Source organism: Heterodontus francisci, unplaced genomic scaffold (assembly GCF_036365525.1).
Source record: "Heterodontus francisci isolate sHetFra1 unplaced genomic scaffold, sHetFra1.hap1 HAP1_SCAFFOLD_43, whole genome shotgun sequence".
Taxonomy (NCBI): Eukaryota; Metazoa; Chordata; class Chondrichthyes; order Heterodontiformes; family Heterodontidae; genus Heterodontus; species Heterodontus francisci.
The window spans coordinates 5,273,650-5,286,144 of record NW_027141852.1 but is presented as its reverse complement, the minus strand read 5'-3'; the positions used below and the strand labels follow the sequence as shown (position 1 = coordinate 5,286,144).

At 47.0% G+C, this 12,495-nt stretch overlaps 1 non-coding gene across 1 annotated transcript; it reads right to left on the bottom strand.

Annotated features, from left to right (window-relative positions):
- Positions 1-12,057: 12,057 nt before the first annotated feature.
- Positions 12,058-12,140, bottom strand: trnal-uag (transfer RNA leucine (anticodon UAG)). The gene has a single exon. It is a non-coding gene; the product is annotated as a tRNA-Leu (tRNA).
- Positions 12,141-12,495: the final 355 nt, after the last annotated feature.

Here is a 12,495-nt window from a genome sequence, read left to right as displayed (position 1 = left end):
AAAATTCCTTCGAGACAGCACCCAACTCAGTTCCTATCTTTCAGTTTCTCATCTGAGGAATTTAAGGAATGCCAAACTGTAATGGCTGGGAATCAAACCCGGGCACAGCTGCTTGGAAGTTCATTGACCTGAAACATTAACTCTGTTCTCTCTCCACAGATGCTGCCTGACCTGCTGAGTATTTCCAGCATTTTCTGTTTTTATTCCAGCTGTTTGGAAGGCAGCTATGCTCATTGCTCTAACAGCATCGCTCACATGGAGCAATACATTGAGTCTTTCTGTGGAGTTTGGGACTGGGCCGCTGTCTTTTGGTCTCTGATGCTATAATCACAGCCCAGTATAATACTCAGCTCAGTTCCAGGTGTTTAAAACTGGTGAACTGAAAGGCGACATGATGTGTCAGGATGTTTCTGAACAGCAATAATCACAATTTTACAACACAGAAAGAGTTCATTTGAACAATTGTGCTGCTCTTTGAACGATCTATCCAATCAGTCCCACCTCCCTGTCATTTTCACATTGCCCTGTAATTTCCCCATCAAATAATGATCCAATTCCCTCAGGAAAGTTATTATTGAATCTGTTTTCACCTCCCTTTTCAAGCAGTACATTTCTGATCATCAGAACGCGTGTTAAAATATCACCTCATCTTCCCCTGATTCTTTTAACAATTCTGTGTCCATTGGTTACAGACCCTTCTGCCAGTGGGAACAGTTCCTCTTCAACCCATTAGAATGTAGAACACAACTATTAAATATTACATTAACATCTCTGCACCAAGAAGAACGACCCAAGATTTGCTACAAAAACAAGAAAAGCTGGAATCACTCAGCAGGTCTGGTAGCATCTGTGGAAAGAGAAGCAGAGTTAACGTTTCGGGTCAGTGACCCTTCTTCGGAACTGACAAATATTAGAAAAGTCACAGATTATAAGCAAGTGAGGTGGGGGTGGGGTAAGAGATAACAAAGGAGAAGGTGCAGATTAGACCAGGCCACATAGCTGACCAAAAGGTCACGGAGCAAAGGCAAACAATATGTTAATGGTGTGTTGAAAGACAAAGCATTAGTACAGATTAGGTGTGAATACACTGAATATTGAACAGCAGCAAGTGCAAACCTGAAAAAAAACCCTGAAAAAAACAGTGGGTAAGCAAACTGAACAAACTAAGTTGAAATGAAATAAATGCAAAAAAAGATAGTAAAAAATGTAAAAAAGAATGTACAAAAAAGGAAGAAAAAATAACTAAAAATGATAGTAAAATGGGGGGCTGTCATGCTCTGAAATTATTGAACTCAATGTTCAGTCCGGCAGGCTGTAGTGTGCCTAATCGGTAGATGAGATGCTGTTCCTCGAGCTTGCGTTGATGTTCACTGGAACACTGCAGCAATCCCAGGACAGAGATGTGAGCATGAGGGCAGGGGGGAGTGTTGAAATGGCAAGCAACCGGAAGCTCAGAGTCCTGCTTGCGGACTGAGCGGAGATGTTCCGCAAAGCGGTCACCCAGTCTGCGCTTGGTCTCTCCAATGTAGCGGAGACCACACAGTGAGCATCGAATACAGTATACTACATTGAAAGAAGTACAAGTAAATCGCTGCTTCACCTGAAAGGAGTGTTTGGGGCCTGGGATAGTGAGGAGAGAGGAGGTAAATGGGCAGGTATTACACCTCCTGCGATTGCAGGGGAAGGTGCCCTGGGACGGGGACGAGGTGGTGGGGGTAATGGAGGAGTGGACCAGGGTGTCGCGGAGGGAACGATCCCTTCGGAATGCTGACAGGGGAAGGGAGGGGAAGATGCGACTGGTAGTGGCATCACGCTGGAGGTGGCGAAAATGGCGGAGGGTGATCCTTTGGATATGGAGGCTGGTGGGATGAAAAGTGAGGACAAGGGGAACCCTGTCACGGTTCTGGGAGGGAGGGGAAGGGGTGAGGGTAGAGGTGCGGGGAATGGGTCGGACACGGTTGAGGGCCCTGTCAACCACAGTGGGGGGAAATCCTCGGTTGAGGAAAAAGGAGGTCATATCAGAAGCACCGTCATGGAAGGTAGCATCATCAGAGCAGATGCGTCGGAGACGGAGAAACTGGGAGAATGGAATGGAGTCCTTACAGGAGGTAGGGTGTGAAGAAGTGTAGTCGAGGTAGCTTTGCCATCCTTTCACGCGTCTCTAGTGCCATTCTAGTCAATCTCCTCTGCACTCTCTCTCAGGCCTTGATATCCCTGCTAAAATGTGGAACCTAGAATTAGACACAATGCTCCAGCTGAGGCCGATAACCAGTGAGATTTATAAAGGTTCAGCATAAACTCCTTGTTTGTGACCCGTATTCCTATTTCTGGTTTCTAACCCAGTGTCGGCTCTGAGCTGTTGAAACTGCCTGAATAAATAGTTCCGCTCAACTTAGAGGCCGCAATGTGAGAAGCTGCTGAGAATAAGAGACCCTCGCAGCCAGGCGTCATTTCCCGGTGGATTTTTCAATAGAAACTGGGGCTGGAGAGAGTCTTTGGGAAATGTAATTCCTGAATGCAGTGAGAGAGTTTGTGATTGGTTGCAGATATAAAACTATTGTGACATCACTGCCAATCACCCAATCACAATCTTTACTTTCTCCCATCCCTCATTAGCATAGAGCTGTGGGATTGTCTATTTAATCCGCACTCGGAAGGGGTTTGGTTTATTTCTGTATCTGAAACTGAAAATGGTAAGGTCCCCCCACCAAGCTGAACTGAGGGGCTGGTCCCCTGGGAAACCCCTCGAACTGTATCGGGAAAATTTTCATTTGCTGTAAATGTTAAAATGTAATTGGCATGACAAATGTGAAATGGAAGGGTTGTGAAGCAACCCATGATTGTATTGAAGGAAACTGATCTCCCTTGCAATGTTTGTATTTTTTGGTGCTGTTTGAAACTGTTTGGCAATGTATTTTTAACATATTTTTATCAATAAAGTATATTTTGGAAATAAAAAAAAGAGAAGAAAGCAGCTCCTAAGAAAGGCGCCAAGAAAACCTTAAATAAACCGTCAACAAAGGGCGGCAAGAAGCGGAGGAAGGAGAGTTACTCCGTCTACATCTACAAAGTGATGAAGCAGGTTCATCCCGACACCGGCATCTCCTCCAAGGCCATGAGCATCATGAACTCGTTTGTGAACGATGTTTTCGAGCGCATCGCGGGTGAGGCTTCCCGCCTGGCCCATTACAACAACCATCAGCTCCGGGTGATCCAGACCGCCGTGCGCCTGCTGCTGCCCGGGGCGCTGGCCAAGCACGCCGTGTCGGAAGGGACAAAGGCGGTGACCAAGTACACCAGCTCCAAGTAAAACTGCACAATGGACTGAAAAACATCCCAAACACAACGGCTCTTTTAAGAGCCACCAACAATCTCTGAAAAAGCTGCATCCGACATCTCTATGAAATCACTTTAAGACAATGTATAATATAATAACGATCCCACTGCTGTGTTTGTATCTCCTGTTATTAACCGAACACGAACCCATAATCTGAGCACCCGCCTTCACTTTTTTTGCTTAAAGCTGCTCTTATTCTGTTTTTTCACAGCCCCTGAATGACCGCATTAACAGCTGATTTCAGCGGCAAGGATTAGACCTTAATCCCTTCACTGATTAATCATTTTATTAACAGCAACTCTCCGCAGTGTAACAGCCTGGGATGGGATTATTACAGAGCAAGTTAAGGGCCGTTTGAGGACTTGATCCGGCTTCCTCTTTTCAGAGAAGGACACTGGGCTCTGATTGAAAACTAAACTGACTATTTCACTTCAGGCCAATGCAGGCCCCACCCGGGACAGTTTGAAAGCGATTGTCGAATGAGTCACAATTTAAATAACATTTTACAAGTTGAATAAAACAAAATCAAGAGATGGGACTTTAAATCTTTGACTAAGGATGACATTTATTTTAATCCGCTCCTTTCCGACAATGAAATTGGCGGGCTTTTTGAAATTGACAAATTCTCTGCTTCTGATGTCGTGGCGGGTAAATCCCGCCCTCTTGTGTTGGTCAGTGACCTGATTGGTGAAGAAAATAGGCAAATAGAATTAAGTACCGATCATTGAGGAGAGTTCTCAGTCTTTAAGTAAAGTAAATGCTGCGGAAATTATCCATTTGTGAAAGTATTTGTGAGATTGTGGAAATGTCTGGAGGAAAGACCGGCGGGAAAGCTCGGGCCAAAGCCAAGTCTCGCTCCTCCCGGGCTGGACTGCAGTTCCCGGTGGGCCGTGTTCACAGGCTCCTGAGAAAGGGCAACTATGCTGAGCATGTGTGTGCTGGAGCCCGGGTCGATCTGGCTGCTGTGCTCGAGTATATGACCGCTGAAATCCTCGAGCTGGCCGGTTACGCGGCCCGGGACAACAAGAAGACCCGCATCATCCCCAGACACCTGCAGCTGGCCGTCCGCAACGAGGAGGAGCTCAAGAAGCTGCTGGGAGGGGTGACCATCGCTCAGGGCGGGGTGCTACCCAAGAAAACCAGCGCTCAAAGCTCCCAGAAAATGTAAAGCAGACAAAATGTCATCTAATAAACCAAAGACTCTTTTCAGAGCCACCCACAGTCTCTGAAAGGGCTGATTACTGTCTGCTTCAAGCATGTCAGTAACAGAACAGAATAGCAACTATTTAAAATGTTTATGAGCAACTATTTCAGTGGCTTCTCACTGTCCCCCTGATCCCTGTGTGAAGGGGAATTACCAATAGTCTAATTTATTCCTTTCCACACCGAGTTTGAGTTATTGGTCCCTTAAGGATTGCTGAATGGAGTCTTCCACCGCCGGTTACAGATAAGAAGTGGGGGGAAAAATGACAGGTTAAAGCTGTGCGTAAAATAGCGCCAGGAATTTGTGGCGATAATAGCGGAATAAAAAAAGGTTTTTAAAGGATGGTGGAAAATATTTTACGAACAATTTTGAATAGATTTTCCAGTAATTCGCTTTTTGCCGACACTGAAATTGGCGCCTTTTTCGAATTCAAACGTTCTGCCAATTTCGACAATTTAAGCCAATGATTTGCTGCATTTTCCCCAATTCGAGGCTCTGCGATTGGTTAAGAAATGCGAATGGGAAGAGGGTGACCAATCAGAAGTGAGCGCGGGCTCAAGCTGTGGGAATTCCAGGTCCCTGAATGATTGAGCTGAAACTGATCAGTTTCACAAACCCTGTCAGTTTCAGTGCAGGAAACACCGTCTCGGGGGAAATAACATCACAAGTGGGTCTGGTTCCAGTGACCGATTCAACGGCTGCTGCAAAATTCCCGGATTCCCTCATTGCAGCGAAATCATTTTGAAATTCTATGAAAACAATGAGTGATTCTGGAGGAGTGATGTGGCTTTTCACTGAGGGCATGTGTGGACTGGGGAAATAACTAACTGTAGAGGCTCGGGCACTGTTTACACAGCCCGTTTAGAAAATCAAATCCACTGCACATCCTTGCTGCAACTGAAATGTCAATTTCGGGGATTCCAGTTTTCTACCCGAACACAGCACAGATTTATTCCAGTCAGTTCTGAACAGCCTATCCCATCGGGATTTTCGTTTGTCTCTTTTACCTTGTTCACCTTCATTGCTTTCTATTTCCCTCCTGGTGTTTGATAACGTATCTACCAAAACTCGTTTTCACAGCCACATCTCCTTCCTCAGTGATTGCCTGTGCTCCGTGACCTTTTGGTCAGCGATGTGGCCTGGTCCAATCTGCACCTTCTCCTTTGTTATCTCGAGCCCAACCCCCACCTCACTTGTTTATAATCTGTGACTTTTCTAATATTTGTCAGTTCCGAAGAAGGGTCACTGACCCGAAACGTAAACTCTGCTTCTCTTTCCACAGATGCTGCCAGACCTGCTTAGTGAATCCAGCATTTCTTGTTTTTGTTTCAGATTTCCAGCATCCGCAGGATTTTGCTTTTATATTAGCCTATCCCATCTCCCGTTTCCAGCTCACTGCTCTCTCTGTGAGACGGTGGGTGGCTCTTCGAAGAGTGTGTGTTTGCTGGAAAGGGTTCGAGTTGTGCGGCCCTGCCGTTTCAGAGCGTACACCACATCCATGGCAGTGACCGTCTTGCGCTTGGCGTGCTCAGTGTAGGTGACCGCATCCCTGATCACATTCTCCAGGAAAACCTTCAACACCCCGCGAGTCTCCTCATAGATCAAACCCGAGATCCGCTTGACCCCGCCACGGCGAGCCAGGCGGCGGATTGCTGGTTTGGTGATGCCCTGGATATTGTCAGGAAGCACTTTGCGGTGCCGCTTTGCTCCGCCTTTGCCCAGTCCTTTCCCTCCTTTACCTCTGCCAGACTTTCTTTTATTAACTTCCAAAATATACTTTATTCATAAAAATCTGTAAAAAAAAAATACATTACAAAACAGTTCCAAAAAGCACCAAGTCAAACAATACAAAGAGTGGAAAGGAGATCAGTTTCCTTCAATCCAGGAGTGAGATGCCTCACAACCCTTCCATTTCATTTCTCATGCCATGTACATTTGACAGCAAACAAATAATTTCTGGCTACAGTTCGAGGGATTTCCCATGGATCCAGCCCCTCAGTTCACTATGGTGGGGGGACCTTACACTGTGGTCTTTCCCCATTGATCCTTTGCTGCAGCTGCCCCAAGCTTTAGTGCGTCCCTCAGCACGTAGTCCTGGACCTTGGAATGTGCCAGTCTGCAACATTCGGTGGTGGACAACTCTTTGCGCTGGAAGACCAGCAAGTTTCGGGCAGAGCAAAGAGCATCTTTCAACGAATTGATAGTCTTCCAGCAGCAGTTGATGTTTATCTCGGTGTGCGTCCCTGGGAACAGCCCGTAGAGCACAGACTCCTGTGCTACAGAGCTGCTTGGGATGAACCTCGACAAAAACCATTGCATCTCTTTCCACACCTGCTTTGCAAAGACACATTCCAGAAAGAGGTGGGCAACCGTCTCTTCCCCACCACAGCCACCTCGAGGGCATTGTGCAGAGGGGGTGAGACTTCGGGCATGCAGGAAGGATCTGACGAGGAGGACTCTTCTCACCATCAGCCAACCTACATCTTGGTGCTTGTTTGAAAGTTATGGTGATGGGGCATTCCGCCAAATGACTTTGGAAGTCTGCTCGGGGAACCATCCGACAGGATCCACCATCTTCTTTTCCCGTAGGGCCTTGAGAACATTCCGTGCAGACCAGTGCCTGATGGATTGTTGGTCAAAGGTGTTTTTCCACAGAAACTTTTCCATGAAGGATAGGTGTTACAGCACAGTCCAACTGGATGGAGTGTTCCACGCAATATGACCAGGCCCATCCTTCGCAACACCGGGGACAGATAGAACCTCAGCATGGAGTGACACTTGGAGTTTGCGTACTGGAGGTCTACACACAGCTTGATACAGCCACACACAAAGGTAGCCATCAGGATGAGGGCGATGTTGGGTACATTTTTCCCGCCTTTCTCCAGAGGTTTGAACATCGTGTCCCTCGGGACCTGGTCCATTTTGGATCCCCAGATGAAGCGGAAAATGGCTCAGATGATCACGACAGTGCAGGAGTGCAGTATGGGCCAGACCTGCACCACGTACAGTAACCTGACACAATGGAGAGAGATCGCTGCTCCCACATGTTCAGCTTATGTTGTACCCTGGCTACTCGTTCCTCCCAGGTTTTGGTGCACGCCCCGGCCCTTCCGAACCATACCCCAGCACCTTCAGGTCGGCTGCCCTAATGGTGAAGGGGACAAAGGATCGGTCAGCTGAGTTCCCACAGAACATGGCCTCGCTCTTGCTGTGTTTAACATTGGCTCCCGATGCCAGTTCAAGCTGGTCACAGATGCTCATCAGTCTGCGCACAGGCAGCGGGTTCAAGCAGAAAACGGCGACGTCATTCATGCACAGGGAGGTTTTAACCTGAGTGCCTCCACTGTCTGGGATTGTTACCCTTCTGATACGTGCATTCTTCTTAATAGACTCAGAAAAGGGTCCAATACAGCAAACAAACAAGACAGGGGAGAGAGGACAGCCCTGTCTGACTCCAGATGGGATTGAGAAACTTTCTGATTCCCACCCATTGATTGAGACTGCGCTACTGATGTTTGTGTAGACCAGTTTGATGCAATTGCAGATTCCCTCCCCAAACCCCATTTTGGAAAGTACGTCCATCATGTATGTATGCGATATCCTGTCAAAAGCCTTCTCCTGGTCCAGGCTGATGAGGCAGGTGTCCACCCTCCTGTCCCGTCCATAGGTGATCGTATCCCTGAGTAGCGCGAGGCTATCAGAGATCTTCCTGCCTGGTATAGTACAGGTCTGATGAGGGTCAATCACCAACTCCAGAGCAGACTTGACTCGACTGGCGATGACTTTTGACAGAATCTTGTAGTCGATGTTAAGCAGTGAGATGAGCCGCCAATTTCTGATTTCTGCCCCCTCCCCCTTGCAGATGAGGGTGATGATGCCTTTCCTCATGGATTCTAATATGCTGCCGGCCAGGACCATACTCTGGTATACTGCCAGACTTTTTTTTTAATTTTCCAAAATATACTTTATTCATAAAAATCTGTAAAAATTACATTCCCAAACAGTTTAAAACAGCATCAAGTCAAAAAATACAAACAGTGCAAAGCTGATCAGTTTCCTTCCATACAATCACGAGTTGCCTCACAACTCTTCCATTTCATTGTCATGCCATATACATTTCTACATTTACAGCACACAAAATTTTCCCTATACGGTTCGAAGGGTTTCCCATGGATCCAGCCCCTCCGCTCAGCTTGGTGGGGGGACCTTACACCATGGTCTTTCCCCATTGAGCCTTTGCTGCGGCTGCCCCAAGCTTTAGTGCGTCCCTGCCCACGTTGTCCTGGTCCTTGGAATGTGCCAGTCTGCAACATTCGGTGTTGGACAACTCTTTGCGCTGGAAGACCAGCAAGTTTCGGGCAGACTAAAGGGCGTCTTTCACCGAATTGATAGTCCTCCAGCAGCAGTTGATGTTTGCCTCGGTGTGCGTCCCTGGGAACAGCCCGTAGAGCACAGACTCCTGTGTTATAGAGCTGCTTGGGATGAACCTCGACAAAAACCACTGCATCCCTTTCCACACCTGCTTTGCAAAGACACATTCCAGGAGGAGGTGGGCGACCGTCTCTTCTAAACCACAGCCACCATGATAATTCTTGCCTCAAATCAGTGCACAATAAAAGAGACTGATTTCGTCAGCTTCCTTTTTTTTGCAGGCCGCCCGGACCTAGCTGAGAAAGGCAGAGTGAGAGCAGGGAGGGGAGGAGACAAGAGTGAAGATTAAACAGAGAGCGAGAATGAAGGAGACACCCAGAGTGACAGACAGAGAGAGAACGGCACCTTATCTTTCAGCTCCACCTCCAGTTTCCTCCGGGCTGCCAATTTCAAACCCTTTATTAACAGTAGAACCGAAACCCAGCTCTCCACGAAAACCCTTCCAGACTCGACCTTCATAGTCAAGGCTTTCCAGAAAGCCGGAGCTTTTAAATATGATCCTGCTACAATTAACACTCAGTAATATTCCCACCAAAACACAATCCATTCTATAACAAGGAACCTCCTCAGTAACATCACCATTTCCACACACATCCGCTTCCAACAGTTTACAAACACCCTATTGCAGCTGTTTGGGGGAATCTCCTGTGTTAAGATTGGAGTTGGAAAGCGGCCTTTACCCGGCAGTGTTATCGTCTCACACTGAATCTGCCAGACATCCTGTTCTCTTTATTGCGAGAGAGAAAGCACAGATTTAGGAAATGTTCATTTGAAATGATCTCGATTGAGAACGAGCCCGGCCGTGGGACAGGTATTCCAGTGCAAAGAGCTGTCGATGACCGAGTGTTGCAGACTGGCACATTCCAACATTCAAGACTATGTGCTGTGGGACGGCATTAAAGCTTGGGGAAGCCACCATGGAGTCTCAATAGAAAGGCGACAGACTAAGGCCCTAGTACAGCGAGAGGCTGGAACCTGTGTAAAACCGCTCGGGCTGTTTGCACCAGAGAATGTTTGATGTGTAATGTAAATACTGTAAATATAACCTGTGCAGGCAGGGATAGTGAGATACCTCATGTACTTTATTGAAGGAAACTGATCTGTATTGTACCTTATGTAATATTAAAATTGAACTGCTTTGCAATGTAATTGCACAAATTATATGAATAAATTACATTTTGTGCAAAAGAAAGCAGCTTTCCTGTCAAGACACACCTTGTCTCAGGGCACAACTTTCCTGTGATCTTGTCACACCCAACTTCGCTCTATATCTTCTGACACACACACTTTACAGTCTGTCATTTCCAAAAACAAGCATTCTAAAATCAAAAGACCTTTTGTTTATTTCTCCTTTCTTTTCATTTCTCCTCTATTCTTCTCAATCACTCCCTTCAACAGTCCTATTCAGAGCAAGGTGGAATGTGAATAGTGTCACAACTCACCTCTGACACTATTATTACCCTTCTCTTCTCTTGTCTTATTCAATGGGAAAGTTTTATTCACCAGTCTGTTGCTGTTTTACACTCTTGCCATACCATCTGGTATTGCATCCATCTGAATTATGTGCTTTCATGGCCTTATATTTCTTTTCCACTTCTGGATGATTTGTTTGCTTCAGTTCCATTCAACCAGGCTGGACCACAGGGAAGCTTAGAACAAAGAACAAAGAACAGTACAGCATTGGAACAGGCCATTCGGCCCTCCAAGCCTGCGCCGATCTTGATGCCTGCCTAAACTAACACCTTCTGCACTTCCGTGGCCTATATCCCTCTATTCCCTTCCTATTCATGTATTTGTCAAGATGTCTCTTAAACGTCGCTATCGTATCTGCTTCCACCACCTCCCCTGGCAGCAAGTTCCAGGCACTCACCACCCTCTGTGTAAAAAACTTGCCTCGCACATCCCCTCTAAACTTTGCCCCTCGCACCTTAAACCTATGTCCCTTAGTAACTGACTCTTCCACCCTGGGAAAAAGCTTCTGACTATCCACTCTGTCCATGCCGCTCATAACTTTGTAAACCTCTATCATGTCGCCCCTCCACCTCCGTCGTTCCAGTGAAAACAATCTGAGTTTTTCCAACCTCTCCTCATAGCTAATGCCCTCCAGACAAGGCAACATCCTGGTAAACCTCCTCTGTACCCTCTCCAAAGCCTCCACGTCCTTCTGGTAGTGTGGCGACCAGAATTGCACGCAATATTCTAAGTGTGGCCTAACTAAGGTTCTGTACAGCTGCAACATGACTTGCCAATTTTTATACTCTATACCCCGAACGATGAAGGCAAGCATGCCGTATGCCTTCTTGACTACCTTATCCACCTGCGTTGCCACTTTCAGTGACCTTTGCCTTGGGTGGGTCCACGTTGATCCATTACATTCAGAATCACCTCCTTGAAATAACTCCATAGTACAACGACAGTAACCACACAGAATCTGCTTCAAACACTCCTCCACATTTTATCTGTTCTGACTGTCAACACCTCCAGCTCTTTTGTTTAAGTGGAACCCATCAGGTTTGTATAGGCTCCTTCTATTCTGAAAGCTGTCGCACTGGTTCAGGGAATTCAGCCCTGTTTCCCTACTCTCAAGGCTCAGCCATGCTTGATCTGCGTGGTATTTTGCTTTTATTGCAACGTTACAAGACCTCCAATCCTCTGGAAAACGATGGTCAGACCTTCCACTATTACTTCCCTGGCTTCATTCAACAGCCTGGGGTACATTTCATCTGGTCCTGGTGATTTATCCACATTCAAGGATGCTCATCCCATGAAGACTTCCTCTCTCCTTAACTTATCACGTCCAATACTTCACACTCCTCCTCCTTCATAACAATATCTGCATCACCCCCTCATTTGAGAAGACAGTAATGTATTCATTAAGGATATTGGCAACATCTTCCACCCCGATACAAAGGTTACATTTTTGATCTTTTATGTGCCCTGCTGTTTGCTTAGTTGCCTCTGACTCGAATGTTTTGATGCAACATCTTTGGGTCCATTGTTATTTTGCTTGTCCATGTTCTTTCCTGTTCTCTCTTTGCTCTTCACCGCTGCTCCCAAACGCCTCCAGTGCAGTCAAAACGCAAGGTGTCAGAAGTGGGATTCGAACCCACGCCTCCAATGGAGACTGCGACCTAAACGCAGCGCCTTAAACCGCTCGGCCATCCTGACCGCTTACTGGCTACCATTAATGCTAAGGAAATTATTCATTCTTTGTGAAAGTATTTGTGAGGTTGTGGAAATGCCTGGAAGAGGAAAGACCAGCGGGAAAGCTCGGGCCAAGGCCAAGTCTCGCTCCTCCCGGACTGGACTGCAGTTCCCGGTGGGCCGTGTTCACAGGCTCCTGAGAAAGGGCAACTATGCTGAGCGTGTGGGTGCTGGAGCCCCGGTCTATCTGGCTGCTGTGCTCGAGTATCTGACCGCTGAAATCCTCGAGCTGGCCGGTTACGTGGCCCGGGACAACAAGAAGACCCGCATCATCCCCAGACACCTGCAGCTGGCCGTCCGCAACGACGAGGAGCTCAAC